This window comes from Mercenaria mercenaria, chromosome 15 (genome assembly GCF_021730395.1).
Source record: "Mercenaria mercenaria strain notata chromosome 15, MADL_Memer_1, whole genome shotgun sequence".
Taxonomy (NCBI): domain Eukaryota; kingdom Metazoa; phylum Mollusca; class Bivalvia; order Venerida; family Veneridae; genus Mercenaria; species Mercenaria mercenaria.
This window is the reverse complement of record NC_069375.1, coordinates 53915098-53921900: the sequence shown is the minus strand read 5'-3', so window position 1 is coordinate 53921900 and position 6803 is coordinate 53915098.

The following is a 6803-nucleotide window of genomic DNA, read 5'->3' as shown; positions in this document are numbered from 1 at the left end:
TATATTGCCGACTTAAAATAAAACTTATCTAATCATATCTGAGCAGATGTATGATGTTGACGTACATCTTTGTAGATTATAATGATACTTTCGGCTTGTTCGGTATTATGTACAAACAAGTTCCTGTCAGAAATTCTGACAATTTTCAAGGAAATTATTAAGAAAATATGCGAAACTCAGATTAACTAAAAGGATGAGACTTATCTTAAACGGACATTTGAATTGCGTGGATTATTTGTGCAATAATAATAGTGATTCACATGCTGGGAAGTGGATGAATAATTGGTTGCAAACATGAATATCAGTTGTAAGCTGCAAACAATTTTAGATAAGAATAAAACAAGTTATTAGTCCTCAGGCAGTTGTATTGGCCCTTGGCCTATGTCCTTAGGCTAATACAACCCTTGGACAAATAACAAGGCATATATGAAATAGCTTTATTAATAACATTATATTATTGCCATTGTTATGTTATGTAATATCTTATAAGGAATGATATAGAGGGACAAGTACATTTTGTAGATTTGACTGCTAGCTCAAAGGTTAAGGTCTCACTTGGAGGACACATGTCCGGTGTTTTTCCTTTCCCGTTCATAATGCTGTCATCCGTGAAGGGATTTTAATATTGCTTGACACAAATGTTTCCCATAATGAGACAATGTGTCGTACACAATACCCAGACCCCTAGCTCAAAATTCAACATTGATCTTTTCCTGTCCAGTCTGAAGTATTTTAATATAAGCTCATATGTCATATAGACCAATTAAGAAAATTTGGTGGTGTATGTATTTTCTTCAGAATTTACTTAAACCGATGATTTTTTACTTTTTTTATCTCCTATTTTTCCACCAAGCTGATGATTTCTTACTTTTTTGTCTCACATTTTTCCACCAATTTCGAATAATATGTTATTAAATTTGAAATTTAATACTTTGTTCTATTTTTACCATATTTATGGTCTTTTGATAGTTTTGTTATCTAGAGTCACTTTCCTTCTTGTCCAAAATCTCAACACTTGAAGCTTAGATATTTGGCATACGGCATTGTATAGAGGTCTTGTATCAAGAAATCATGTGTCCATTTGAGTCCAGTGAGCAATATAGAGCCATTATTGCCCTCTTGTCTCAAAATTTAGTATGCTTTACTGTAACCCAGCATGTAAATGTGATACTGATGGTAGTCACTATCTTTCTGAAACAAATGCTTTGCAATGACATTAGACTTTTGTATATAGTTTATTTACTCATTTGATATGTGCCTTTGTTATTGTTGTTTGTTAGCTGGTTCCCTGTATGACTGTATGGTTTACAGTATTATACTTGACTCTCCTACTTATATATTCACTACATTTTCTTCTGTTGTATACATTTGTACTTGCGAGAGATTAATTTGGAAGTAGAATTATTTAGGTTTTATCTAGTTTGATAAAGGTCTTAAAATATTTTTAGGTCTTCAAGACAATCATGTTTTTTATTATTGTGCTCTTGTAATGGTATTTGCACTAAACATATGTTAAACTTAATTTCTTATACTACTAGTGCAATGTTCCTTTTTATTTTAATGCATTATAACATTAAGAATGAGAGAGGTGTTAATGATACTAAGATTGTGCATGTTGGTAAACTGGACTATATTACTAAAACACTGGTTATCTTTTATAAACCAACTCAATCTATTGACCAAACTGCCAAATTAACATTTTTCTATTATCTAATTACTTTAACAACAAGAGTTGTTGGAGGACAGTAACGCTCAGCTATTCAACAGTCTTGTCAATTGAATGAATAGTAAAGTCCAAAAAGGGACATCATTTTGTACAAATATAAAACAAAGTTATGGAACCAGTACAGTGCATGTCAGTTAATCACAGTGGACAAGTGTGAGAAGTTTCAATGCATTCCCCATTAGTGGGCACTGAGCTACCAGCTGACACACAAAACTACACTAAAAAGGCATAATTTTGTAAAAATGCAAAGTCGAGTTATGGACCCTGTGCTTTGCATATCTGATCATCATCGTGAACAAGTGTGTGAAGTTTCAATCCAATCCCAGAAGTGGGTAACGAGATATCAGCTTACATACAAAAACTTGACCAAAAACTGCAAAAAAAAAGTCCAAAAAAGGGGCATAATTTTGTCAATATGCAAAGTAGAGTTATGGAGCCTGGGCACTGCATGTCAGATTATGACAGTGAACAAGTGTGTGAAGTCTTAATCCATTCCCATTAGTTGGTTATGCTTTCATAAAAATCTTAAAATACTGTATAGCGGGTTATATTCGCGAAGGTTTAATTTTCGCTATATTCGCGGTCAACAGTGCGATTTTTTTTTTACCACGAATATACACATTCCATCAAGGAAGACCACTCAATTACAAGCTTTACTTATCAGCGTTATTGGGTTTGTTACTTTACATTGTGTGCATCAAATTGTAATGTGCTGTGTCAGTGCCTGCGGGAGGTACAGTCACCACCTTCAGTGATAGCTCTAGCTTTGTATTAATTTAACAGTATTTTGAAGAAAGAAATATGAAAAATCCTAAATTTTATGATACTAATAAAAGATTGACTATAATCTTTAACCAAGATAAACCTGCGAACAACAAAACTAACAGCCAGGTGTCACGCTAATTGCGGATAATTACATGCCATTTCTTCTATAAAGTTTAACAACTTGTAACAAAGGATGATCACACCATTTGTTATTGATTTGAATTGAGAAGTTGATGTCATTTTGAAAAATACCATTCCAAGATATTGAAAATTGCTTTCTACTCATTCATAAAAATATTTAAATTTTCAAAAGGAAACATCAAATTAAACAATATTTTATTGGTTTTATTTTCAAGAAATTGATAGTTCAGTGAGACCAATCCCGCTCGCTGCAAAGGAGATCATTTATTATCGGTGTCCATGTAAATCCTACTTTTGTTTTCAATCTACCTCAAAATTTGTGTATTTATTATCATTTACATGTCTAGGAAGAGTGACCTCCGTTTCTGTTGTTGACAACCTAGGGTTTACCTTTATAAAATGCGGTCAAAGTAGTTTCCGTGAAATTAGGACACCGTGAATTCAACTCTTCAAAAAATATGAACATTTGGCACCGTGAATATAACCTGCTATACTGTAACCAAATCGGGATGCCGTCGCACAAGTGATTCCAATAACTGTACCTATTCTTTCAATAGTCGAGATAGAAATGTTGCTGTATGAAATTAAAAGCCCCCTTTAAAAAAGCAAGTTTTTTTCCTTTCAGAAATCACAGCATCACAGCATGCACTACTATCTGCCTGAATTCAATTTAATATAACCCAGAATCTCTCATGTCTTTTGATATTTTAATTGTTTTCTATGCATTCTACAATACAGTTAGAACATGGAGATTTTTTTTTTCATAATTTTTTAATTACTCATATTTGTCCTTTATAGTTATATATATATATATATATATATATATATATATATATATATATATATATATATATATATAAAATATTTATTTCTGTATATACATCTTTGTAGTAATTCTATAGAATGGAAATGGACACTATATATCAGTTTTAAAATTTTGACATGTTTTTCTTTTGTTTAGATTCATTAACAAAGAGTATATTACTCGTCTGTGGAGCTTATTGTGTTATATGTTATATAACCAAATGTTTACAATTTTTGTGCATCCTTGATGTTTCTGGACTTTAGAGGATTGTGTGTATGGAAAGCTCTTTAGTGGATCAAGTTTGTCGAGAATCTATTACACTGCTGATTGGTGTTCAATTATCTTTTGTGCCATGTGATTGTGGAACATAAATTCTGTGAAAAGAATTGGAACAACTGTCTTACCCTTGCAAGGTGGCAAGATGAGACTAATAGGCCATCTTAACCCGGTTTTGCTGTATCTCTGTGATTCCATTGGGCTTTCATTCCATACCTCCTAACTTTATTTTGATGTACATGAGGTGTGAAATGAACATTTTTGTCCTGTGTGGGGTCATATAACCTTGACTGAGTTGGTGCATGGTAAAACCCAAATCAACAAATAAACTCTGTAGGCTCAGTACTAGGCATAATATTGCTTATATAATTTACAGTCCAAAACAGAGTTAATTGTCTTAAAGATATTAAAAGTGTTGTATAAAACTGTACCTCAATCCAGTTATTATAATAAGAGGATCAGTAGTTGAATGTGTTTGAAAGAGTTATCAGACTTTGATGGAAAAACAACTGTCCAAACTACAGAATAATATTGCCGGTTGTGTTTTGACTGTTTTCATCAAACTTTGTACAGTGTAAGTATCATGCTCGGTTCATGAGAAGACATCCTTTTAAATATTTTTTCTTTGTTTTAAGCTCTGACAGCTCCTTAAAGGTGCCAGATCAAGTCATTGGAACAAAATTGAGAGAAGGCCTTACAATTAAAGATGCTTCAGACAAAGTTTGGTGATGGACAAACAAGTGGTTCATAAAGGGTGATTTAGGATTTTTACTTTTGGTCTGGTATCCCTTTAAAGGAGCAAAAGAACACCATTTGAGCAAATTTAAGAGGTCTACACAAGGAGACTTCTGAACAAGGTTTGTGAAAAAGCTAGTGGCAGGCATAGCTCCATCACAATAGCAGTCTGAATCTTTGATTCACCCGACTTGAAATAATCTTAAGGCGAAAGAACAACTGAAGATGTTTTATGAGTCTGCTGTTATATGCTTAGTTGCATTCTTTACTTCCCAAGGATCTTTTCACAGATATCATGCTTAAGCCAAAGCAGACTGCTCTTTACCTGCATGGAGCAAGTACATCATTCACAGTGATGGATGAAGCAAGTACATCGGTTACAGTGATGGCTGGAGCAAGTACATAATTTACAGTGATGGATGGAGCAAGTACATCATTTAAGTGATGGATGGAGCAAGTGCATCATTTACAGTGATGGCTGGAGCAAGAACATCAATTACAGTGATGGATGGTTACAGTGATGGATGGAGCAAGTACATCATTTACAGTGATGGATGGAGCAAGTACATAGTTTACAGTGATGGATGGAACAAGTACATCATTTAAAGTGATAGATGGAGCAAGAACATTAATTACAGTGATGGATGGAGCAAGTACATCATTCACAGTAATGGATGGAGCAAGTACATCGTTTACAGTGATGGCTGGAGCAAGAACATCAATTACAGTGATGGATGGAGCAAGTACATCATTCACAGTGATGGATGGTGCAAGCACATCAATTACAGTGATGGATGGAGCAAGTACATCATTTAAGTGATGGATGGAGCAAGTACATCCTTGAAGTGATGGATGGAGCAAGTACATCCTTTACAGAGATGGATGGTGCAAGAACATCAATTACAGTTATGGATGGAGCAAGTACATCATTTACAGTGATGGATGGAGCAAGTACATCATTTAAGTGATAGATGGCGCAGGTACATCGTTTACAGTGATGGATGGAGCACGAACATCAATTACAGTGATGGATGGAGCAAGTACATCATTAACAGTGACAGATGGAGCAAGTACATCGTTTACAGTGATGGATGGAGCAAGTACATCGTTTACAGCGGAGGACTGAGCAGGCACACCAATTATAGTAAGGAGTGGCTTGATATGGAGCAAGCATATCAATTAAAGTGATGGAAGGAGCAAGTACATCAATTACAGTGATAAATGGAGCAAGTACATTGTTAACAGTGATGGATGGAGCAAGTACATCGTTTACAGTGATTAATGGAGCAAGTACATCGTTCACAATGATGAATTGAGCAAGCACATCGTTTACAGTGATTGATGGAGCAAGCACATCATTTACAATGATGGATGGAGCAAGTACATCAATTACAGTGATGAATGAAGCAAGTACATCAATTACAATGATGGATGGAGCAGGTACATCAATTACAGTGATGGATGGAACAAGCACATCGTTTACAGTGATGGATGAAGTACATCAACTACAGTGATGGATCAAGCAAGCACATTGTTTACAATGATGAATGGAGCAAGTACATTGTTTACAGTGATGGACTGAGCAAGTATATCGTTTACAGTGATGGATGGAGCAAGTACATCGTTCACAGTGATGGATGGAGCAAGCACATTGTTTACAGTGATAGATGGAGCAAGTACATCGTTCACAGTGATGGACGGAGCAAGTACATCGTTTACAGTGATGGACGGAGCAAGTACATCGTTTACAGTGATGGATGGAGCAAGTACATCGTTTACAGTGATGGATGGAGCAAGTACATCGTTTACAGTGATGGATGGAGCAAGTACATCGTTCACAGTGATGGACGGAGCAAGTACATCGTTTACAGTGATGGATGGAGCAAGTACATCGTTTACAGTGATGGATGGAGCAAGTTCATCCTTTACAGTGAAGGATGCAGGCACATCAATTATAGTAAGGAGTGGCTTGATATGGAGCAAGCACAAACATTATAGTAAGGAATGGCCTGATATGGAGTAAGTACAAACATCATAGTAAGGAGTGGCTTGATATGGAGCAAGCACAAACATTATAGTAAGGAATGGCCTGATATAGAGCAAGCACAAACATTATAGTAAGGAGTGGCTTGATATGGAGCTAGCACAAACATTATAGTAAGGAATGGCCTGATATGGAGCAAGTTCATCATTTACAGTGATGGATGGAGCAAGTACATCGTTCACAGTGATGGATGGAGCAAGTTCATCATTTACAGTGAAGGATGCAGGCACATCAATTATAGTAAGGAGTGGCTTGATATGGAGCAAGCACAAACATTATAGTAAGGAATGGCCTGATATGGAGCAAGTTCA